The 25,087-nt window shown below is 61.0% G+C and overlaps 1 protein-coding gene across 1 annotated transcript in view; it reads left to right on the top strand.

Moving 5' to 3' along the window:
* Positions 1 to 25,087, top strand: part of LOC113212283 (fasciclin-2) — a 332,751-nt gene that overhangs the window by 21,013 nt on the left and 286,651 nt on the right. The window lies entirely within an intron of this gene.

Below are 25,087 nucleotides of genomic sequence, written 5' to 3'. Positions count from 1 at the left end.
CCCCCTTTCCCCTCCGCCGGCGGACCCGTTTTGGTCCCGGCGGATGACAATACGATCTTCTTGAGGTCAAGCCATCGGGGGCAAAGCCAAGGATGATCAACCTCCCGGCCGGTGATGGCGGCGGCCCCTCTCCGGTGTACGCTCGGGGCGGGGCCGAGCAGAGCAGAAGCACAGGGCTAAGCTGAGTGCCCCTGGAGGCGGCCGAGCAGCTCGAGAAGCAGCGACGAGGAGAAGCGCGCCCCGCTAATCAAAACTCGTTTTAGAGAAGTGCGCGGCGGATATCCGCGAGGGAAAAGAAGAAACATCGCGCGGGAGATATATGTTTTAAGAAATGTAGACGTTTTCAGCGAAGAGTGGTTTCTAAGACTCTCTCGACTTGTCCCTTTGGCTCATACTGCTCGCGCCGACTCTCCGACTCTTGCGGTATGCATGGGTATGTCAGGTGGCTCGCGTTCCGTGGCGCGGGTATATCGTATATCGAGTTGCAGTGTCCCGCGCCTGCGTTGCCTGGCGCGCCGTGGCGTGCGGGCGATACTGGGGAATTTAAGAAAGTGGGGCAGAGTCCGTTTGATAAGGCGGGGCGGCGCTATTCGCGAGAAGTTTGATCAGTTAAGGGGCGAGGGTCTCGTCCTTTATCTGCACATTAGACGGTCCGCCCCATCCCCTCCCGCGACGAAGTCTCCCGCGGGAGCAGTTTTAGTATTTGTTGCCGACTCTGTTGGATTTTTCGCTCTTCTTGGTCTGCTTCGTGTCGTCGCATGGTGACGCCCCGCGGGGTCTTCCCTCCCACCACCCGCACCACCATCCCACTTCCGGTCAGCAGCGCCTCCTCTCTCGTCGCGCTGCAGACTTCCGGTGCAGCATCTTGATGTTGGACCGCGCCGGCGCGACTGTGAGGAATGGCGCGGTCTTTAAAATTACTTTTCGCCAAGTATAGATAAAGAATTTAATTCTTCGTCAAGAGGGCGACTCGTTCGCGGGCGCTTCGCGCGCGCGCCCAGTGTTGCCACCAAGAGCGCCAACTTCTTTATAACGAGTTGGGGGGCCGGAAACAAGAGAGCGGGAGAGAGATAGAGAGCGAGCGAGCGGGCGGGCAGGCGGGCGTAAGTCAGCTAGAGGGATGGCGCAGGGCAGAGGTCGCGCCCGCTCATCTTGTTGATGAAGGCAGCTCGGATCACGAGGAATTATTTGGCACAATAAAGCACCCAAATGGCCCCGCTGACGGAGCGGTACAGTATTTTAGGCTGAGATAAGGCATCGTGTCCCCACCCGGCGGCCGCGCCGTCGGGGCCCCGCTCCGCCCTGCCCGCGCGGCGCCCCCCGCGGCCCCCGCGAGGGCTGTTGGCTTATTTCTGAGCAGAATGAGGCGGCGGGGCCGGGCCAATGGGGCGGATGGGGACGGCCCGGGCTGCAGCACGCCGCCGAGCGCCTTCCAATTAGGACATCCTCCTCCTCCTCCTCTTCGCGATGACATCATAACCCGATGAGGCGCCGAATGAGGACCGGCGCCCAATTAACATCGCCATCATCATCATCTGGCTGCGTCTGCCTGTCTGCGTCCAAGGGACAAGAGCGAGAGAGAAACATGCAGAAACACAAAGAGAGAGAGAGAGGTGGAGGGAGAGAGAGAGAGAAAGGAAGAGGAAGAGAGCAGCGAGACGAGGGCGGGGGCACATTGAAATGGGGCGAAGCCCTGACAAAGATTAAGTCGGTGGGGCGATACACAGCAATAGCCCCATCGGCTGGCTGCGTTAGTGTCCCGGTCACGTTCGCCGCCCGCCGCCCGCTCGGCCCTCCTCTGCTGCTCTTCCCCCGACTTCCATTCGTGAACGAAAAGAAGAGAGAGAGAGAGAGAACAAGTGGAAGACTCTGCTGTGTTGCCTTGGCCGCCGCCGCCGTCAGCCCTCGCGGAGTCAATCACCCGTGGGGAACAAATGATTAGGGGAGGCCCAAGCCGTCGTGTAGGGAGGCGGCGGCGGCGCCGCCGCGAGAGTCTTATCGGCCGTCACGACTGGAGGCGGCGGCGCGCGGGCCTCCCGATCACAATGGACAGGGGGGCGGCGCGGCGCCCTTCCGCCGGAAGTCAGGTGCGGGGCTGCGGCGGCGGCGTCGGGGACGGCGGCGGCGGTGGTCCTGTTCCACGGGAATCGAACAGCGGGCGACAGCAGCAGCGGTGGCTTCGGCCGGCGCCGCCGCAGAGATGCACCGTTAGGCTGGCCGGGAGCCCGAAAGCCATAGACAGATAACAAGGCTCGTGCCCTACTTGTGGGGGCGGGCGGGCCGCGGCGGGCCGACGCACGCCGTGCTCGTGCTTCCAGGCGGCCGCCTCGCCTGCAGGAGGATGAGATGCGGCTAGTAGAGGGGAGTGATGCAACTAGAGGTGCATTCGCTTGTTGGGAAGGCGGATCGCATAATGCAGCCCTATGGCCCAATTATTTTCCTCGGGCATAGAAGAAGCGAGTCGAGAGGAGAGGAGAGACCGGGCCTGAGGAGAAAGACTAGTCTGAGGAAGGGAATGACCCATGACCCTTGCCGTGATGGGGACCAGGCAGGCGAGGGCCACGGCGTGGCGCGCGGCCACGCAGCTCATCCATATTAGGATTGAGCTATTTGGTCTGGTTATTGCCTCGGCTGGCGGCCTGACAAGGCCAGTGGACGGCATACGCACTGCTCACTTTATCATCCTGGCTGGCTGGGGCCTGGCGGAGCACGAGGGGGTTGGCGGGGGGTGGGTTTTATATTTGCAGAGGCGCGCTTCGCCCCCTAACGCGATGACGCCCCAACCCCCCACCTCCACCCCGCGCACCCTGCTGTGAGTATGGCCGAGTCCTGTTGACACAGACGGGGGGGCCGGGTGGGGCGGGGTGTGGCCATAAGGCTGCGTTCGAGTGTTGATTTTCTTCCGAGGCGAGTCGAGGCGGCGCGTCCGGGCCGGCCGGCCGTTTCGGACCTTATGGAGAGGGTTGGTTTTCTGCGCGCGGGGCGGCTTGGCTTTAGGGCACCGGGCGGTTATGGAGGCCCCTCACCCGCCCACCCCGCTGTGCGATCCATTTCCTTGAGGGGAGCTCGCTCAGCACCACGCAGCTCCGCACTAAAGTCTCCCCCCCCCTCCCCCCCCCCCTCTCTCTCTCTCTCTCTCTCTCTCTCTCTCTCTCTCCCCCCCCTCTCCCAACCGGCCGGCCAGGTGTGGAAATGAGGTGTCACTCCGCTGCTTGCGCCCCTCCGACCCGTGCGGCGATGAACCCCCGTTAAAGACTACAGATAAAGACACGGCCTCTATTAGAGAGAGACAAAGGGCGCTGACGCTGACGGCGCCGTGTTGTTGGCCGTGGCCGTGCGCGCGGAATGGATGTCGCTGGAGATAGAGGCCGTAGAGGCCTTGCAGGAGGCCTCGGGGGGGAGGCCTTGCAGGGCTCGGCTAAATTATTGTAATTATTCATCCGGCGCCTCTGCCCCTCCAAGGAGGCTGTTCGGCGCGACGGAATGGCCAGCGGCGGCACCGAGTGCGCCCTGGTGATGATGTCCCGGGTCCAGACGCCGCCCGAGAGAGAGAGAGAGAGTTCTTTAGCGCTAGGGAGATTACGGTGGTGGTGGTAGGTTTGTTGATTTGTTTTGTCAGGCGCGCCTGCTTGTTGTGCTGGTGCCTCTGTGCGTGCGTGCGCGCGCGTGAATGCCGAGCGCTTTGCGTCGGCGCCGCAGCTGAACCCCCGGCGCGCCAGCTGGGGAGTTAATCGTGTGGGTGATCCTCGAGGAATTAATAGGGCGGCCGGGGTCGGGGGTCCCCCTTGGGCCTTGCTTGAGATCCCAAGCTCAGGGGCGCGGAGCTCTGCACGGGCCTCCATCCGGGATATCATCCGGTCTTGGTCTGGGGAGGAGGGGAGGAGGAGGAGGATCTTGATCTGGCCGGATCTGCCGCCGCCGCCACCGCCGCTGCGGGAGCAACACGGGGTCCAGGAGGCAATTCGTCGTCGTGCGGCGCCGCGGCGCCAGTGCAATAGGCGTGAAGGAGGTGGCCGATGAGGGCGGCCATCCATCTATCCACCCATTCATTCAGCTGTTCATTCATTCATTCATTCATTCATTCATTCATTCATTCATTCATTCATTCATTCATTCATTCATTCATTCATTCATTCATTCATTCCAATCTATACATATCTAAAATGAAAAGCTTACTAACTATGGTATTTCTAGTTCAGGGACTACCCTTGAATGCTGGTCTAAACCGACCGATTTGATTGCCGATTGCAGTCTTTGGTCAATGATTTCCTGGGGTGTTGTGCCCACCGCCCTCCTCCGCCGCACTTGTTGGTTCGCGCCCGTCCCGTGTCGTCTCGTCTCGCCCGCCGCGCCTCCTCCGGTCGGGTTGGGATCAATCAGTCCAAGTGCTGAGATGGGCCCGGCCGGGGCGCGCCGCGCCGTGGCGTGGCGTGGCGCGGCATCAAGAGACGCTGCTCTCGGCAATCTCGGCGCTGTCGCTTGGTGTCACTCCGCCGTCACTCGCGCGTCACTTCGACACGACGACGGCGGCGGCGCGGGACAGGCGCGACGGGCGGGGGCCGCGGGGGCAACACAAGGGCAGCGGGTGGGGTCCTTTACGGCTGCAGAATGTGCGTGGCTCGGCGGCGCGCGGCGATAGTGCGGGCAGGATGTGGGTGTCAGCTTTAGTGCGAGCGAGGGGGCAGAGGTGGCGGAGGCTCTCGCTCTGTCGTATCAGTCTAGGAGCGGCGGGCGAGGGGGCACCTACCTCGCGGAGGCTCTTGCTCTCGCGTATCACTGAGGCCAAGCTTGGGGGCATAGGTTTTTGCCGTGCCACCTCCATGGAGCTCTTCCTCTCTGGTATCACTCTCTCTAGGAAGGAAGGGCGGGCGCAATGCTGATGACGGTGACGTTTGCGGGCGCGGCGCCGCTGCTTCCTTCTAGTATCCCCGGTGGGTGAAAGGTGTGCGGCTGGCGCCAGCCGGCCGGCGCGCTCGGGACGAGTCGTGCCGCTCGGCTTTTAGCGCACCATTTCCTCGTCAATATAATACAACAAAGTTCCGGCCGGTACGGCAGGCTTTGGCTTTTGGGGCGCTCGCTCGCTGGCCTGGTCGTGGTCGTGGTCCGGCTTCATTGTCGTGCAATCAACTCTCCTCGAGTCTGGCTGCTGCTCATCGCATCGCGGCCGCGCCACAGAAATGTCGTGCCGTCTGGCGGAGAGGGGGACCAACCGGGCCGGACCGGGCCGGCGACCATTCCATCCATTCCATCCCGGCGTTACGTAATATTCGGACGGGGCTGCGGCGGCGCCCATTGTGTGTCGTCTGGTCACGACTCGGGAAGTGACGTCATCCGTTATTTTTGTGGTCGCGCGTGTGCAGCGACGGCAAAACACTTTTTACCAATTTTTTTCCCCCTCTCGTGTGAGTGTGTGTGTGTGTGCGCGCGCGGCCGGTTTTCTTTTCTTTTCTGCTCGTTGCGCTGCAAGGGTAGAGGAGACGGTTTTGCGGGGGGAAAATGACCGGATATCGTGTCGCGAGTCTTTTTATTTCGAAATTGAAAAATAAAAATGAAAGAAAGCAGGAGAGAAAAGAGGGGAGAGAGAGAAATGTGCAAGCTATAGATGTTCTACAGGAAAGGATGAAGCGGAAAAGGGGGGGGGGGGTTAGTGGGATGAGTCTGCACAGGCCAGCAGGCTGGCAGCCGGGGCCCTACTGGCATTGCTCTCTGCAATCAGGTGACCCTCTCCGCCCCGACAGAGAGGGCCGGATCGTGAACCGGGTCAACGCACATGATGGAGCGGGGCGTGCCGGTGCCCTTCGGGGCGTGCTGCGGTGTCGCTGCGGCCGCGCCGTTGGCCTCCCTGACGGAGAGCCCATCCGGGTCGCGTTCATGTCCGCGCTGTCCGAGCTGCATGCCGACGACGGCGACGACGACCTATCGGGCTCGGCTGCCACCATCATGCGGGGGACGCGGCCGCGCCAACCATGTCCTGGACGGATAGATGACGGTGTGCTGCGCGGATGGCTTCGGTGGGCTTCCTGCCGCCCCGCCCACCCTGCCCCGCCGCACCACGACATGCCCGAGGCGCCGCCGGTTACATTCACTCGTGCAAGAAGAAGACGAAGATGAAAGCGGTCCGCTGCGCGCACTGCTGTACCTCCGTCTTTTTTTACGACGGCCCCGCCGAGCCGAGGGCGGCACTTTCCAACGTGCGGCGTGGTCTATGGACCGGGGGGCAGGGCGGGGCGAGGGAAGGCCGCGAGGCACGCACAGTGAAGTCAGCGAATTTCGCCTCTTTTTGTCTCGAGGAGCAGGTACTGTAGTACCTGTAGAACTCTAGTGTGCACCTTCTCAAGTATTTCGTCAGTAGACTTTACAGCCCAAAATGTAGGAAACTTTGTTGAATGGGAGTCTAAAACTAAAACAAATGTCTTGTCAACTTTGCTGAATTTTGCATGGTTCAACAAACTTCATATTTTTCACAGAAAGGGTGAAGGGCCCCCCACGTAACAACCTCAGTGCGACCTTCCCTCTCTCTGTTCACCCGCAAATAACACTTTTATAGTGCCGCGCTAACTAGGTCCGCATCTAACTTTTCCCTCGGCTATAATTTGGCGTCGTTGCAGAGGAGAGCACGACGAGGAGCGAGGAGAGGTTTCCTCCTGGAACTGGAGGCAGCCGGGAGAGAGAGGCCGTGCGGTTGGGTGGAGGCCCCGCGGGGCGAGGTAGTGGCGGCGGTGCGGTATGCGGACGGGCGCGGTGCGTCCCTTTGTGACTCACTGCAGCGGACGTGTCCCTCTAGTGGACGGGGTACAATATCATTAGTGGCAAATCGTTCGCACGCGATGCCGCTTTGCACACGGCTACTTATGGCCCAAATAAAGGATTTGACCCGGAGAGGCAACAAAAATTTCCCTTAGGGAAAATTTTACAGGCCTTCAAAATTACCATTGCGCCTTACGGGAGGTCCGGGTAGGCAACCCGTCGCACACGCACCGCTTTTTCGCGCCTTCGGCGCCTTTAAAAGCCAATATCTCGGCCAAAAATGCATATTTTTGGATAAACTTTTTTTTCATTTGAAAGAGAAGGTTTCAAGGAACATTTCTAGCTGCCGAACGCGACTCTAAGTATCATAGATCGGACGGGAAGTGGAGCCAAAGATGAAATATCGTGCTAAACGACATAGTTGCGTTCAAGGGCCCTGGAACAACCCTGCAATGGCACCTGGACTCGTAAACAGTGTTGGGTCCGGAGTAGAAAAGCCTGGGGAACACGCTCATGCCAAAATATTTGCGATTGCTGCGGCAGAACACCGAGTAATTGAAGTTCAAAGTGACAGAAACGGCCGCCAGGCTCGCGCCGGCCGGGCGGCCCGGTAGCGGCCGCGGTACGCCAAAGCAAAACTGCAAATTGTGATGAAAGCAAGGCACTTCGCGTACTTGTTGTCTAGACCCATCAGAACATTTTTGCCCGAAGCTCTCGAAGTTTCATCCCTTAGGATTGGACTTTAGGGGTGGTTTTCCCCCCACCCCCTAAAATTCAAATTTCCGTGTCTTGGTCGATGTTTGCGATGTCAGTGTCAGTTTCTACTACTTTTGGGGTGCTGATTCCAAATGTGTCATTTGTTTTTCCCCAAAAAATATTTCTGACACATTTTGAACCAAAATGTCCATTATTTTGACAAAAAGTGCACTTTTTACTAATTTTTTTATTATATTGACCTCAGTCATGAGTTGTGTCGTTCCCGACTAAGTTTGGGGTAAGGTAACTGAATTTTCAACCGCCACATCTGTACGGAGTACCATTTTCGGTTTTTAGGGGATAGGGGGGAGGGGGCATTGCTTTCAAAATATTAAAACTGGTATAATTTTCGACAAATATGAACCAGGAATAAACGTATCTGATGTCTTTTTTAAGGTAGAATGACGCAGACGGTGATAGACGACAGTTTCCTATGCTTTTAATTGGCGTGTTTTTCACGTAATTTAGGCAAAAGCCTTCGGGCGGGAAGGGGAGGGGGGCTGAACAAGGTAGGGTGGGGTTACTTGAGTCACTTTTCTTTTCTCCCTTACCGCACCTAAATGGTGACCCCGAGGTAACTGATAGGTTTTGTAAGGTGCCGTCATGAGCCATGGACCTTTTGCACGATCCTTGTAAAACACTAATGTATATATCTCTAGATATTTTCTCGGTGTTTTGAAATAAAATCTCCCTCCTCTTTCCCCCACCCCCTTAAAAATCGAAAATGGTTCTCCGTACAGATGTGGCAGTTGAAAATTCCTTTTCCTTACCCCAAACTTAGTCGGAAACGAGACCGTCCATGACTTTGGTCGAAAAATAGTAAAAGCTGCTCTTTTTGTCAAAATAATGGACATTTTGGTTCAAAATGTGTCAGAAATATTTTTGGGGGAAAAACAAATGACACATTGGAATCAGCACCCCAAAAGTAGTAGGAACTGACACTGACATCGCAAACATCGACCAAGACACGGAAATTTGAATTTTAGGGGGTGGGGGGAAAACCACCCCTAAAGTCCAATCCTAAGGGATGAAACTTCGAGAGCTTCGGTCAAAAATGTTCTGATTGGTCTAGACAACAAGTACGCGAAGTGCCTTGCTTTCATCACAATTTGCAGTTTTGCTTTGGCGTACCGCGGCCGCTACCGGGCCGCCCGGCCGGCGCGAGCCTGGCGGCCGTTTCTGTCACTTTGAACTTCAATTACTCGGTGTTCTGCCGCAGCAATCGCAAATATTTTGGCATGAGCGTGTTCCCCAGGCTTTTCTACTCCGGACCCAACACTGTTTACGAGTCCAGGTGCCATTGCAGGGTTGTTCCAGGGCCCTTGAACGCAACTATGTCGTTTAGCACGATATTTCATCTTTGGCTCCACTTCCCGTCCGATCTATGATACTTAGAGTCGCGTTCGGCAGCTAGAAATGTTCCTTGAAACCTTCTCTTTCAAATGAAAAAAAAGTTTATCCAAAAATATGCATTTTTGGCCGAGATATTGGCTTTTAAAGGCGCCGAAGGCGCGAAAAAGCGGTGCGTGTGCAACGGGTTGCCTACCCGGACCTCCCGTAAGGCGCAATGGTAATTTTGAAGGCCTGTAAAATTTTCCCTAAGGGAAATTTTTGTTGCCTCTGCGGGTCAAATCCTTTATTTGGGCCATAAGTAGCCGTGTGCAAAGCGGCATCGCGTGCGAACGATTTGCCACTATCCGTATCTTTGTGTGATGTACCCCGTCCACTACTCTGCGAAGCGCTTGAAGCGCGCCGAGCCAGTCGGGCCGGGAGGCTCAGCTCGTGGGGCGTCCTGCTGCGCCCAGTCGGACGGCGCGGGTTCTTCAACGCCCTCGTTGAAGTTGAAGTGAAGCGCCGTTCAGCGACGCGGGATTCAGCAGCGCGGGAAAGAGCTTTCTGGGTCAACGGAATTCACCCGGAGCAAGGGGCGGGGCGGGTTTGGTGGGCGTTCAAACGAGGTTGACAAATGGGGGTGGGGCCCGGGGAGCACGTCGGGGTGGGAGGGGGGAAGGAGGGGGGGATCCTGGCGGGGATCGCGACAGTCTTAATCGCTCTGCGTTTGGACGCCGTCTTGGCGGCCCCGGCCCGGACTAGGAGAAACGTTGAAAAATGGGCGAAAACTCTTGCCGTCCCCGCCGCCACCGCCCGCGCGCTGCTGCTTGAGGGGGTCCTCTCGTGGGCCCCGCGAGCTGCGCGTCCTTGGAGGAGGGCCGCGGCATATTTAATGGGGCAAAGGAGTCCCCCCGGAGTATCTAATCTACCCGCGCCGCCCCGCCCTTCTCTCAGCTCGCTCGGCCGGAAGATAAGTGACCTGCAGCGTAAATCGCCTGATGCGGTTAGTACAAGGTGTGTGCGCCCGGCGGGGAGGGGACCCTTCACACGGCGGGGTGCGGGTGGTGCGTCCCCGACGCGGCCCCGGGGCTCCTCCAGGGCTCCGCCGGCCACGCCCGCGCCATCGCCCCCTGCTCCTCATGTTGATAGATAGTTGCATTATTTTCGAGCCCTCCCGAGGCAGGGGCCGCCAGAGGCCCGGGCGGCGGCGGGGCGGGCGGCGGCCGTGGTGGAGGATGCGAACAATTTCCCAGGGGGTCTTGAGAAGGGGGTACGCTCAACAGTAATTAGAAGCCGACTAATGGGAGGATGGGACGTTGTGGCACGCTCTATGCCGCGCGCGCGGCCGTGGCGGAGGCGGAAGGGGGCGTGGCGGGGCGCGGAGGGGCCGAAACGTCCCTTTGATTCATGGCGCTACTTGGGCCATTCCGCCGGGTCACCGAGTAGCTCGCTCCCCACCGCCACTATTGCCTATAGTTTGGCCGCCGCCGAATGGGTACGTGGACGAGTGGAAGTACACATACTCTCGGGGCGGCCAGGCCATTCCCGGAGCCCCGCCAGCAGCGACTAGACTCGTCCGGAACGGTAATTCCCCCGTCGTCGGTGGCCCCCGCGTGCTCCCCGGGCGGCTCCGGGCGCGCCTCCGGCCTTCCTTTCCGGGTAAATAATGCCCCCGGTGTGCCCGGCCAGGCCAGGGCCCTCCTCGCGCCGCTGGCCTACTCTCTCGGAGGCGGCGTGTTTTCGACTCTGCGAGATGAATTGCGCGGGACAAAGCATTGTGATCCCCGAGTCGAGTCGAGCCGAGCCGAGCCGGGCGCTCTCAAACGGAAGTGTCCCAGCCATCTCCCGTAAACGCCTGGGTCCGGGCCCGGCAGGACCCGGCCGCGCCGCAGGACCTGTCACAATCAGGGCGTCGCCGGCACAGGCCCCCGAGAGGCTCCCGGCCGCCGCCGAGCAACCCCCCGAGCGACCCCCCGATCCCGAGCATCCCCCAAGCACCCACCCGGCCCGCCCTGCTCCTCGCCTTTCCGACAATGGGACCATTGGGTCACAAGGTCATTGCGCCGCTCCCCGCCACGCCGTGGACCCCGCGCCGCCGCCGCCGCCGCCGCGGGTGCCTGCTGCTGCTGCCGCCGAAAAAAAATCGATGGGCAAAACTTTGGCGTGGCGTGGCGCGGCTTTAAGTTAATCAGACGCTGCCTCCCGCCTCCCTTTCGCTCTGAGAGGCTGAGGCTGGGGAGACGGGGGGCGCGCGGGCCCCACCACCACTGCTCTCGACTCGCGAAAAAATAAAGTTGATCCTGCTCCCTGCCTGGATGCGCGTTAGTTCTATGAGCCATCTGCCTCGGTAATCGCCCCACCAGCGCCCTTCTTCCCCTCCTTTTTCCTTGCCCCGCTGGGGGTGGGTGCCCTGCCCCCGATAACGGTGTAGGGGGCGGGGGAGGCTCGGAAGGGGGCGGTGGGGGCGGCGCGGCGGTAGTGAAGGGCCGGCCGTTTTGTATTGATGTAAGACCCCTTTGCTGGGTCATTTCCCTGCCGTTTGGTCGCCGTAAAAATTTGTCGACGGGTCTTCGCTGCCCGGAAAGGAGGCCGGTGGGGTTGGGAGTAAGTGGGAATTGGGGAAAGGTGGAGGAAAAGGGTTGGGGGCCGGAAAACGGAGAGGGGGTGACCGCTCCAAGTTGGGCGCGGTTGTCGTCCCTCCCCCTCCGAGGAAGGGCCGGCCAGTGTATCAGAGCCCCCGTGACGGCGTGATGCACCCGGACTAGTTTGTCACTTTGATCACCTCATATTCCCCTCACACACTCTCCTCTCATCCTCCCCGCAGAGAACGCCTCCTGCTTCTCGGGGGCCCCGCCCCATTTATTACAGACTTTGTCCTCCTGTCCTCCCCCGTGTGTCTCTCGCCGCGCTGATGTATTGCACTTGATTCCCTACTTTCACCCGATATACACTCGACGCGAATTTCTCCCCCCCCTCCCTCCCTCCTTGCGCCCCTGGTCGACATGGCCGTGGCCGTGCTGCCCCGGCCAGGGTCCGGCAAACGTGTGCCGCAGCGACAAGAAGTCTGGAGGACGCTTGGGGGGCGCCTGGGGGGCCGGCCGGCGGGGACCCGAGGGGATTTATGTCCTCGACGACGGCGTGCCGACGTCCCCCCCGCTCAACTTGACCCCCGTCTCCCCCCACCCCCCTTTGCCGTGGGGGGGATAATTCCATAACGAACAGCAGCAGCAGCAGCAGTGCTGAGTTTTATCGGTATTGGCCAATCGTAACCCGCGAGCGGTGGCCGTGGGTCCGGCGCGGCCCGGCCGGTGGTGTCCTGCGGCCGCACCGTGGTGGATGCAGTTGGCGGGGCTAATCGAGTGCAGCCCCTTGGCTCGCGGCCACCCCGCGGCCCCGGGTGGTGGCGGGGGCGGGTGAGGGGGAGAGTTTTGGCGCCCGTTTTCACATCGGGCGTGGCCGGATGGAGCAGCAGCAGCGGCGGGGGTGGCTCTGCTGGCGGCCTCACGCGGCCATGGAAACTGCCCTGCTAATCTCGCGATGCTTGTCCCTTTGTCGTCCTGTTGCTCATGGTCGTGTGCTTGTGTGTGTGTTTCAGGTGAGCATTCTGACGGGTCGACGGCGTCCTGGACGAGGAGGAGGGGGAGGCTGACGACGCCCTGGCGGTGCAGCTGGCGCCGCTGGCGGGCCCCGCCTTGCCTCGCCGCGGGCTCAAATTGACCGTGGCCTAATGGAGGGCCGTGTGGGTGTCCGGCCTACGCACCGCGCGCCGCGCTCGCTGCAGGTCCCTGCCTTGCCCCGCCCCGCCCCGCCCCGCGCTCGCTCGAGTGCGCGGGCTGCTCGCGCGCGTCTATGGTCCTCTGCTCGTGCTCATCCCCGCCCCCCTGCGGCCTGCTGCAGGCGCTCATGGCTCGGACTAACTTTGTTGTGTATTTTGCCTTACTTGCTAACGGCCTGGCCGGCACACCCCAGGGGAGAAGAGGGAGCAGCGAGAGAGGGGCAGTCGCGCGAGTGCCCCGAGCTGCCTGGATGCACTGAACAGCTGTTTTTATTTTTAAAAAGTTGAGCTGGGGGAAATGGAAGTTTTGCAAATGTGCGCCCGCGGCCTGGGCCTGATACTAGTCCTTAGTCATGGACAGGGTTACCCATAAGCAGCGGGAGCGACCATCGTTTTGTTGGATTGCATCCCACTCCCCACTATCCATACAAGTATCTCTAAAATCGACTGGGGGTAAAGCAAACCATCGATAGAATTCGTTGCAAATATTACCTAAAAACACAATGAACAAATGAAAACTGCCCTCCAATTTGAGAACGGTCCTGCTCCAGTTTCGGATATACTCTTGGAGGAGGTACTTTTAAGTAGGTAAAGGAGCAATAGACGGAGAAAATAGTGAGGCCTAATTTCGCTGCTATAGTCGGCCGATGTTAGTGGTGGACTCGTTTTAATACATGCAACAGCAAAGAGAGCACACACGGTGCAGGCCGAGGACGTGTGTGTGCGTGTGTATGTGAAGTGTGTAGTAGTACTGCTGATGGTGTTGAACACGGCTGACGTATTCGACGTGTGATGGATTGCAATCGAGCCCGAGCACCGGCGGTCCGCCAGCATACCTCTGTGTGGTCGAAATGGATTGGGATGTCCGGCAGCGTGCGTGTGTGTGTGTGGGGGGGGGGGGCAGTGTGCGGGCGCGTCTCATAGCCTAATGGGTTATATCGAGGGGTAAATGGCCCAATCATGTGTCCGAGGGGGTCGGCCGTTGGTGTGCGGTGTGTTGCGGCGCACACAGTAGTACGTATGGAGGCCTCCGGGCGCGTCACGCGTGTGGTGTGGTGTGGGGCATGCGCCCCCTAATGAGAGGGCTTCGCCGCCACAAGCAGCCGGTGTGCGCAAAATAATTTGCGAGGATTTTCTCGCGGCGCCGCTCCGGAGGGCATGTTTGCTATTATTGCTGCCGGTGCTGCCCCGTTCGTTTGTTTTGTGTGAATCATACCCATGAAACTTTTTCTCGTTTATTTCATTCACAATTTCCACCCACCTCTTGTCATTTTCACCGCGGCTTTTCACCGTGCCGTGCGCAGCCTCCCCTCCCCTCTCTCTACCCTTCCCCTTCTGCTGCTTCCCTATTCTCTCTCGTTTCCCCTCGGCAAACACGGCCCCCCTCACCCGCCTTGCATCTTGGGACCTGTACACAACACATGCGAGTGTGTACCGGGGGCTGCTGTGCCGGCCACGGGGAGAAATGGAAATAATAGGTAGGTGAGAGAGACAAAGAGAGGGAGACAGACGGAGACGAAGACAGAGAGCCGGACGGACGGGCAGAGAGACAGACGGGGCTGTGCGCCCCGGGCAGCGAAGCAGTGAGCGAGGCACCCGTCTGCAGGGTGCGGCGAGGGGCGAAGGTTCATCGCGAATATGGCGCTGGGCGGGGCGGGGCGGGGCGGCGAGTGGCGCACCTCGCTCCAGTTCCCAGCGCGGCGCGCGGCGCGCGCAGGCAGGGCGGGCGGGTCCGGTGTCCGCGGAGCTGCTCCTCTTACATCTCACCGCCTTTATTATAGTCCGAGAGACACTGTCCGCACCGCCCCTCCCGCCGCCACCGCCCACGTGGACTACTAGTATGACGAGGTGTGATCCGAGTCGATGTGCGCCGCGGGCCGGGGGGTCCACGTGGGACAAAGGGCGACCGGGCCGTAGCCGGTGTGTACTTCATGGCGTGCTTGGCGGAGGCTATGGCCTTTGGCAAGCCTTTGGCACATGACACGACTGACCTACTTCACGCCCAGGCTTGGGCGCCCCCCCCCTCTCAGCAAGCACAGCCTTCTGCTCTCCGAGTCCTGGTCGCTGCCCAGAGTGATACCCCGGCCAGCCCCGGGCTGATTGGTTCGCCGAATTTATTTGTATACCCCCCCCCTACCCCTCCCGCGGAGCACACCTCTCAATTCTCTCCGCCGTCTCGCTCTGCGCACCACCTTCCCTCGTGTTTTCTTCAGCACCTTCGATTTGCGCCTCGTTGAGTCTGCCCCCTCCCCCCCTCTCTCTGTTCCCCACGCCCCGTAGTGCCTGCTGGCTTTCGGGGGCCCCAGGGGTTGCGATCCCGCCAATCCTGCAGCCCAAAGCCCCCCCCTTCCCCATCTCCCCGCCCCCTCCTGACGTCCCTGTCCCCCTCCCGCCCCCCTTTTTTCCTCCGACCCAATCCGAATCCTAACCTCGTTTGCGCCAATTGATACGTGAAACCCATGTTTTTCTGAACCTCCTCCACATGTTTTCCAGTACCTGGCTGAGGCGAGCGGGACTGATCCTTCCACTTTCCTCCCCCCTCCCTCACTTCCCGCCTCCTCTCAACCCCCCCGCCGCATCTGGGTCTTCCCTTGGGCTTTCCCTTTTTGGGGTCCCCAGTGCATCCCGGAATCATCGATATCGGATTCTCTCGGACCCCCTCCATACCCGTCGCTCTGATCCTCGAGGCGTTACGTCTCCAGGAATGTGCGCGAGTGGCGCCGCTGGGGCCGCGCCGTGACCTTACTGGAGGTCCCTGACAGCCCTGATCGCCCGGTCGAGTACCCGCACAGTGGTGTGGCAAGGCGCGGCGGGGCGTGGCGTGGCGGGGCGCGGAGGGGCGGGGCTCAGATGTAACGCGCGTGTATTGCTTGCGCAATCTAGATGGACTCGATCCCCTTCCCCGTATCTTTTTCCCCTCCCTCTGCGCACCGCAGCTTCAGAAGAGGTGTTTTAAATTCCTCCACCTCCCGTGCGCGCGCGGGCCCGGGCCCGGGTGGCGCGTGTGCATGTGTGCGGCGTGGCCGACGGCGGGGAGGTCAAGTTACCGACCTGGGCGCGGTGCGTCGCGGGCCGCGTGGCCGGTAATGGACGCCGGGGACAGGAGCACTTAGAGGGCCCCGCCCCGCCCCGCCCCGCCCCCACGGTGGGCGCGATGGACCGCGGCGGCGCCGCGGAGCATGAGCGCGGACGAACGCTTCTCGGGCGCCGTGCGCCGCGCCGGCCGACTCTACCGCCTTCCATTAGAGCGGCGACGGATTGCGTTTCAGACCACATCCTGGACAACCCTCACCAGCTGGCCACGGTCCGGCGCGTAACTTGACTCCCTCTCCCTCCGTCTTCTCCCTCTCTTCTTCTTCTTTGTGCCCCCCGGGTGCACCGCCCCGACCCGCCCCGCCGCACCGCGCCGTGTCTTCCACCTCCTCAGCGCCGTGCGGGTGGCCTACATTGAGGCGCAAATCGTGCGGGTCTGGCACCGGACTAACGAGCGGCCTTTCGCCTACTGAGCCTCTGTGCTGTCTGTATATCCTCCTCTCTCTCGCTCGCCCTCTGTACCGCCACGCCCCGCCACGCCCCGCCACGGCAAAGGATTAAGGGCCTAGCGGGCGCGCTGGCTCTGCGGTCTCCCGCTCCCTCCCCCCACGCCGCACCCTCCTCTCGCACTACAACATGTGCATGTGCGCCGCGTGTGCGATTCGCCCGGTTCCGCCCCCATTTCTTTGGCGTGAGGGGAGAGAGGGAGAGGATGAGGAGGGTCGCGTCAAAAACTTTATGCCCGTAAAAGAGGCTTACCGGTGCGCAGTACATCGCGTACGTGCCGCCCGCGCCCCGGCGCCGCCGCCGCTGCTGGTGCCGGTGGTGTCCGTGGAGGGCTCAAGCTCTCTTTTATATATATTTTTTTCGTTCGTTCGTTCGCTCGCTCGCGCAGTCTGGCGAGCGGCTCTGCGCCGTGTATACATGCGGGAGGGTCTGTTTCGGTCCCCAGAGGAGCGGGTGTGGGCCCCTGCCGCCGGAGGGCCGGAGCAGCGAGGCCGGGTGGTGTGGTGGTGCTTCCCCTTCTCTGCATGCCTGTGTCTGAGTGCGGGCGCCGCCACCGCTGCTCGCTCTCTGCGTCCGGATCATGTTCGCCGCCCCGCCGGCCCCGGCCCGGCAGCGGCCCGGCCTAGGAGGGCCTTCCCTCCCTGACCCTGACATTCGCATCCACTCCACCACAACTCACCACACAGCGACAGCCAAGGCTTCTCTCTCTCCGTCCCGCTACCCCTCTTCGCTTTGCACCCCCTCCTCCTATGCTCCCGTTGCGGCGCGCGATCGATGAGTCATTACCCCCTCTTTTGCGCCCCCAGCAGTGCCAACCAGTAAGTAGTATGGCGAAACGGATGCGAGAGAGGGCCGAGAGAGGAAGCGACAGATAGAGAGAGATAGCGGGTTTGGGCACGGCCTGGATTACTCCGCTTAAAATGATGCGGACTGCTGAAATGGGCGCGGCGGGCGCGGGCCGCTGCACGGCAGGTGGCAGGTGTCGCAGCGTGTCCGCTCATGACCGGCCCGGCGGCCCTGATCCTGGTGGACATACGAGCGTTTTTAACGCAAGGCCATACCTCTTGCCAGACTCCTACTTTTGGAGTGGACTGTACTGATCACTACAGAGCCTCCTGTGCATGTTCCCATCCTGGTGCCAGCCTGCTGCACGTCCCCGTCGGCTCATCACGCCCGTGTTGGCTCTGGCGCCCGCCCGCCGCCCGCGCGCTGTCGCCGGCCCCAACAAGGCCCTGATTGTGTCGCGCTCTACCTTGCTGCAGCCCGGGCGGGCGGTGGCGTGTGCCGAGCAAACATTTGCCGCCGAACTGTCCACTCCGCTCTGCTCCGAGCCGGTCGCAGGGAGGTAATGAGCTGGGGGTAGCTCATCCGGGCCATCCGGGCTGGGGGGGCGCCCTGAGGTAGGACAGGTGTTCAGCGAGCCGCGCGCCGCCCAGCTGGGACGCAGCCGTTTAAGCTCCTGCGGTCGTGGCGGGCGGCACACGGTATCACTGTTACCGCACCCATGCCACGCCTCGCCTCGCCTCGTGCGTCGGATAAATCACGTGTCGACCGGTAATGGCCAATGGACGCGTGGCGTGTGAACGTCGTGGTGCTGCACGGCTCGCTCGTGGTGCTTGGAGGCGGTGCGGGTGGCGGCGCGAGACACGCCCTCGGCACGGCAGCAGGAGCCAGCTCCACCACCACGACGACGCGCGAGTGAAAGATGATTGCTTGAACGGCGAGGTGATGGAATGGTTCGGCGGCGGCCTCGTCTGTCAGGCGCAGGTTCACCAGACCAGCAGCTCAGCTCCTCGAGGAAGGCCGCCGGCCCTCCCGGCCCCGCCGCGGGTGAATAGTGTTTGCGCCGACTTCTTTCCAAGATGTTGGACGTGAAATATACGTTGGGGCTGCGAGTGGTCGACGACGCGCTGCGTGGCGTGGGGCCCCCGGGGGGTCGACCGGGTGGGGGCCGGGCGCGTGCCGCGTGCTGACCGAGCACCACCGGTCAGCCTAGCCCAGCCGCGCCAGTCAGCGGATTGCAAACTCAGTGGACAGTCAGTTAGTGGGACGGATTCGTTTTAGCTGACCGGTCTTTTATGCCGCGGCTGCCCGGGCGCTGACCCACTGACCGACCCCGGCCGGCTGCCCGGTGCGTTCGCAGGCGCCGCCGCTGCTGCAGCAGCCCGCCTCAATGTATGCAAGGCCCTGCCGCTCGATCGGGACCTCGGGCAGGACTTTGGGCGGGGGGCGCCCACCTCAATGGCCCTGGAGCGGCCGAACTCTGTTCCGATTTACTTATCGACGCATTGGAATGGAATGGCCCTCTCGCATGAAACGATAACGAATAGAGTGCGGGGCGCGCTGCTGGGCTGGGCGGTGGGGCGCGACCAGGCGGGGAGGGTCGCTGTGTGTTGTGTCGGATTGCACCCATTGCCCGATCGGTCGCTGCTGTGACTACAGAACATAACAGTATAACGCTGTGGAATTGCCCGGCTGGCTCGGGGCGGGCGCGGCGCCGGACGCGGCGCTATGCTATGCGAGGGTGGCGGCGGGCAGGGCAGGGCAGAGCAGGACGCCGCCGGGGAGGGCACAAGTAATGGCCGCGCTCTGGGCTGGACGTCCAAGGAACCCTGGGGTGGACACCTCTCTCCCCTCCCTCCACGGCCCGCCGCGCCTCGCCCCTCGCCCGCCTCGCCCGCCTCGCCCGCCTCGCCCGCCTGCCCGAGTCACGGGACCTTGAAGATGCAGGAAGAAAAATGACATAATAACGCTGGCCTGGTGGAAATTGAGCCGGCTCGTCGTCGCCGCGCTCTGCTGCAGGCGACCGGGCGGACGGGTGGGGTCCCGGTGGGCGCACACAGGCCCCGCTCGCCTTCCCTCACCGCCACCTCGCAGAGGACCTGCCCTGCATGTGCGCGACGCGACGAACACACTGTGCGCGCAGCTTCCTCCGAGGATCCCCTTCTTCTCCGAGTGTCCTCCCCGTCCCCCCGGTACCCCGCCCCGGAGTGGTGTGACGGGGGGCCGGGGCCCAGCTCAACGCTGCTATCTAATCTAGTGACTCTTTTGTCACTAGCCGCTCCGCCCCGCCCCGCCCCTCCCCGGCGCGCTCGCCCGTTGCTTTCGCAGTTTGTGGCGCTTTCCCAACTTTACGCATCGCGTTCTGGCCTGCCCGCCCTGCCCGGGCCGCGAGTAACCGACTGCTAGCGCCACTGGAGTAAACTTCTCTTTGAGCGCATTAGTCCGGAAATTGAATTTAATTGTTATTTTCGGGCGTTTGAAAAGCAAAGCGCGAGCGGCTGAGGGTGGGCCGGGGCCCCGGTGTGGTGCAGATTGCGAGGTGCCCCCCTGCTCTCCACCACCCACCCTACCCCACCTAGCCCCTGCTGGGGGGCCACTTTCAAATGGGTGCATGAGCCGAGGGGGGTGCTCTTGACGTGGGGCTCAGCAAGCGGAAAACCTCGTGGAATTGATGAGGTGTTTCATTACCGTGTGCAATTGCCTCACCTAAATCATTTTTATTTTTGTTTTCGCTGCTCGGAACGCTTTTAAAAATAAATGAAAACAATGCAAAAAGTAAATAAGGGTCTTTAGAGCGAGGCACGTGTGGAGAGCTTATTAAGGTCTGGCTGGGCGGGCGTCGACCTGCAGTGGCAGCAGCCCACACCGCTGTGGTAGTACTGTACGAGGAGGAGGAAGGGGTTCTTGAGGTAGGCCAGTGAGCGAAGCCCCGCCGCCGGCACTTTCAAAGTGTCGTCCAGGACTGGCGTGGCGGGGCGTGGCGGGGGCGTTGGCGATGAATGGCTGGCGCCGCCATTCCGTTACGTCGCGGTGCGGCGGCGCGCCGGCGTGCGACTTGAAGCTATCGGTCTAATTAAACTGTCGCCAAACTTCATCAGGCACAGGTTGGAGGGGAGCAGCAGGAGGGTATGGAGCCAGCAGCAGCAGCAGTGGTAGCGGCAATGCAGGTCTCCCCCCGATTCGCAGCCGTTGTCTCGTGCACATTGCAGAGCTCCGGCGGGAGCGGGAGGAGAGAGGGGGAGTGGGGGGCACTCCCACGCTTAGTGCTCCACGACGTCGTCTGCTCCTGTTCGCGGTTGCTCAGCTTTCCAAGCAGGAGAGTATAGCCGCCTCCCCCCTCCTCCCCCCTCTTCGGGTTGTTATCCTCCTCCGACGACGACGACTACTCTCATTTCGAGTCCGGCAGCGCCGTCTCATTTGTCGGGGGCGCCTCGGCTCGGTCACGGGCTGTTTTTATCGTTGCTTGTCCTCGGCGCGGCGATGCGGCCGGTCGGTGTGCTAGGTCCGGGCCGCGCCGCCTCAGGTTCGCTCTCCCGGCCCACTTCTCAGGCGGACACAATACTGTCGCCTCCTGACTTTGTCCCGATACAAATTAGAATCACGCCGGCGGAGGCGCCGCTCACCGCAGAGCAGCGAGCTCAGCACTGGATAAATGGGTAGATGAGCAGCAGAGAGAGAAAATGCAGCAGAGGGGCAGTGGAATGAGTTGAACTTTCCTCCCTCCCTCACTCCCGGCGCTGGAGGAGGTGCTGTTGCTGCTGCTGCTTCACTGGCCCGCTTCTCCCTTCGCTCCTGCCGGCTCCTGCCCCGGAGGAAGCCATTAGCGTGCAGCGCCCGGCGCGGTGCACTTGGCGCGTCGTCGCTCTGCTGGCCCCGTCTCGTGTGGAGGAGGGGCCCAGCCCGGCCCGGCCCGGGGTGAAAGGATATGCAAAGGGTTGCCAGCCACTCGCTGCCGCGGGCCGGGCGGGGTCGGGCAATATCACTCTGCTGACTACGAAAATTTAGCTCCTTAGCGGGGCAGTTAGGCGCAAAGTTAACGAAAATAAAATGAGGTCCTTCCTGGGGAGGAGGAGGAGGAGGATGAGGGCCCTCATCAGGAGATCGCGGGGGTATCTCTCCTGCAGCCCGCTCCCGCCACCCTAATCCGACAGGAAGGATTTGTAACAAAACTTTGTCAAATATCATCATCACACGCTTAACGGCGACCTCTAAGACGGATTTATGTAGGGAGGTGGGCCGTTACTTTCCCTCCTCGGAGTGTGCTCAGGGAGGGGGGCGCGGCCGCTGTGTGCAGTTGTCACACCTTGCTCATTTTCAAGCTTGGCGAATTTAATTTAAGATTAAGCAGAGGCGACGCTGGGGCTGCTGTGCGACGAGATTGCGGCTCCGAGTGTTCGGCAGCGGAAAGCGACCGAGGCGAGGAAAGGTGGCGGCGGCGCTCTGCTGCGCGCTGCACGTTCATCACCGGCCAGATTACCTCTCTTAATTTGTCATACTCGCGAGGGAAAACAAATGGCGAGCGTGCTGCAGCGTATGGTCATTGGGGGCGACGGTGGTGCCGCGCTGGTCTGGACCAGGATGAGGATGATGGGGAGCGGGCGGGAGGCGAGGCGAGCGGGTGAGAGGGAATAAAAAAAAATAATAAAAAATAAAATACCACGAACATCATAGCGAGAGAGGAGAGCATGGCAGCCCCGATCTCTGATTACAAGGTGTGGTTGGTGGAGTCACGCTCGCGGCACGTCGTGGCGGCGAAGCCGGCGCAGCCATAGCGCGGACCAGACAGACTCGATTCTTTTTTTTTCTTCGATATTATTTTGTTTTGTTTTGCCTGGGCATAGCGTGGCGTTCGTTAACACACTGCGAAAATAGTGGGCATAGTATAACTTTAAAAGGGATACAGAGAATCCCGGAAATTCCTTGTAGCAGAGTGTAAAAGCTTTATGAAAAATTAAGTTTAAGTGTCCGCACAACATTGCCCTGCACTGAAGTGACGAGATGGGCAGTTTCGAGTAGTTCCTTGCAAATTATCGTTATGATTATATATTTTTTTATGGTGCCACGATCTGCCGCAGCAGTCGGGCGGTCGGCGCTGTAGAGGTGTGTAATGTGCTTCGTGGAACACCGGGCGGTGCAATGAGCGCGCTCTTGTTGAGGAGGAGGAGAAGGTCCTCTCCCGCCGCGTTCAACACCTGCCGGTCGCACGATCTACACGAACCGTCGCTATTGCGCCGCTACTAACTTTCCTTTTATTCTTCTGGCCTGGCGCGCGCGCGCGCACAGCGCCTATAGACCCGATATGAAAACTCCTGCGCCGCCGCCGCCGCCGTGGCGCCGCGGGGGCGGTGGAGCGGGCTTGGAACTGGACTGGGAATAGCCAAAGTGTTTTCTCATGTAGAGCCGCTGGAGCAGCCGCCTGTAACAATGCTGAATGGCGCGGGGAGTAGGGGCATGACGAGCCCAAACCACGTACTATACGCGCGAGCAGCAGCAGCTTTGCCTGCCTCCGCGGCCTGTCCTGGCCTGGCCGTGAGAAGTTGCCCTTGCCCTTGTCGCCTAAATGGTCGCCGGCGAGGTCAGGTCGAGTCTGGTCGGGTCGGGGGAGGAAGCGGCGGCGGCGCATCCAGCCCCGCGACCCCGCCGGTGATATCTCGCGCCCGCGGACGGAGCCCCTCCTCCCTCCGGCGGGGGCGGCCGCGCCCGGCCCGGCCCGGGCCGCCAGGGCCGCCAGGGCCCCCAGAGGGGCGCGAGTGCCTCTCGGTCGGAGCGAGTGAAAAAGTTTCCGCGCGGAAGGAGCGCGCGCGGGTGCGCGGTGGGGGAGGAGGAGGAGGAAAGGGAGCTGGAGGAGGCCAAAGGAAGTTTGGGCTAAAGAGTCGGAGAAAGGCAGCGGGGAGGAGGAGGAGTGACGGGAGGAGCGCGGCGAGAGCGGCGCCTCCTCTGACTGAACCTGAACCGCACCGTTGTGCTGCATCCGCAGTCCGCGTCGCGGGCCCCGCGACCAGCGCGGCGGCGGCGGATAGCTTCTGCAGGGTGGCTCTCGCTCGCACCCGGCCCGGCATAGGGCTCGGGGCTCGTGACTTTCCAACTTCGGGAGCTCGACCTCGGCCTCGGCTTTGGGGCTCTGGTGGGCACAGGCAGATGAGGCCGAGCAGGCGGGCGGGCGTCCAAAAAACTGTTGTCGAGGGGGCTGGGCGCCGGCGGGGCCAAGACCCCCCCGTGTCTGACCTTGACCTCCAACGACCTTGTCTAAAAGTCGCAGCAGCGGTCTCGGAGGTGTTTTGTCTTTTTTATCGAGTTGTCGGCAGGTTAGGTGCGTATACTCCTCACGAAATTGTCTCTGTGTGTGTGAGAGAGGAAAAACATCCCATTTGTTGAAACTAGATTGTCAAAACACTGCCCGCGCCGCTGAAAGTCGCACACTATGAGGAAAAGTCGCAGCAGAGGGTCGGAAGCGGGTCGAGTGTATCGCTACACTAACTCTCCACACCGTGTCAGTCACAAACTTTTCGAGTGACGCTCGGCGGCGGCGGCGTCCTACACTTTGTGGAGAGGTGGGCGACGGTGCCGGCGCCGGCGCTGGTCCTGGTGATGCTGGTGCAAGTGCTGGTGCTGGTGCCGGCGCTGGTTCTGGTGATGCTGGTGCAAGTGTTGGTGCTGGTGCCGGCGCTGGTTCTGGTGATGCTGGTGCAAGTGTTGGTGCTGGTGCTCTGGCGCCGGCGGGTACCACATAATGGACGTGGACGTGCATTGGAACTGGTGGGTCGGACGCGGCAGCGTGTGGTGGCCGGGGCCTCTGGCCGGGTGGCTCCCACCAACCACCACCCTGCTCCGCTCCACTCTATACTCTGCACCTCCTCCACTCGTCTGTGTGGTGCGGTTGCTTTGTGCCCGTCGCCCGCACCCTGCTGCTGCTCTGCCTGTCCGCTCCGTCCGTACCGTCGTCCCCACCAACACCGACAGTACGACCACTGCTGTTCCATTTCCTTGCCCTGCTCTGCGCCCCGCGCCGCCGCCGCTGTTTTATGCGTCTCATTTCGGAGCACTTAATCTCGACGCGTAAATCGGGTCCGCGGCGCTTATTGCCCGCCGCGCGTCCGCCACAAATTAAGGTGTGCGGCCGCGTGGGTTTTACTTTTATGCTCCCCCTCGACTTCCACGCGATGCTCGCGAAATTTTTGTTTGTTTTGTCGTTGCTATTCTCTAACTAGGGTATACCCCGAGGGTCGTGGAACTGGCCAAAAAAGTGTACACATGATTGTGTCTAGACAATCATTTGTTTCATATTGTGTATGATTTTTATCGATGATTGCCTCTGATTGTTTAAGATTATTGTGTGAATATTCTGACACAAATTTTGGAAAATTGTGTCAGGTCGCGACTCGATTGTGTGTGATTGTTTCGGTGATTGTTTTTGTGGTCCAGTTACACACCCCTCCGGGTACCCAAAGGGGTGCATTGCTCCTTAAACCCGCCGTTTCCAATGAATTCCGCCTGGTGGTCTCGGGGTCCCTCCCTATGGTGCGAGTGTCGCCCGAGAAAGGGTAAAATATCATCACATTCTTTGGCGTCCTTTGTGTCAGGAGATTCGTTTTGAATATTTGGCCGCATTACGTCGCATCGCGCTATACTTCGCCAGTATATTTATACGCATTATTTCTGCTCGTTTCTTCGGCGCGCGTTTGCGAGTTGCGCCGACACCGGGGAGCGAAAGGGCTTGGCTCCCGTGGTGTAGACGCACCGCAGCGCGGGCTCTCTGGACCGTTTGTTGGTGGTCTGCCCGACTGTCTGCCCGTCTCTCTCTCTCTCCGTCTCCACGTTTCTGGCGAAGCGAAACGCAAATCACTCTGTTCGTGGTCAAGGGAAATGCGCAGAATATTGTTTTGAATCGGCTGGGCCGGCGGTGCCGGTGCTGGAAGGCGCGCGGCAGGCGTGCGCGGCGACGGCGGCGCGGCGCAGCAGATGACGCCGCGGTTTCCGTCGGGCCTTTTGCGGTCGCCGCCGCCGAGGCCTCTGTCGTGCTGCACGCCCCCTCTGGCGCGTGCACGCACGACGCACGCACGCGCGCTGTGTAAGCCAGCCGTTTCACAATTAACATCCACTCTGCACCGCACGATGCATTATAAATGGCTCTCCCAGTCAATTGCTGAGTGTCAA

This window comes from Frankliniella occidentalis, unplaced genomic scaffold (assembly GCF_000697945.3).
Source record: "Frankliniella occidentalis isolate FOCC.00 unplaced genomic scaffold, Focc_3.1 Scaffold6, whole genome shotgun sequence".
Taxonomy (NCBI): domain Eukaryota; kingdom Metazoa; phylum Arthropoda; class Insecta; order Thysanoptera; family Thripidae; genus Frankliniella; species Frankliniella occidentalis.
Note: the sequence above shows the minus strand (reverse complement) of the source record. Positions and strands in the feature narration are given on the sequence as shown.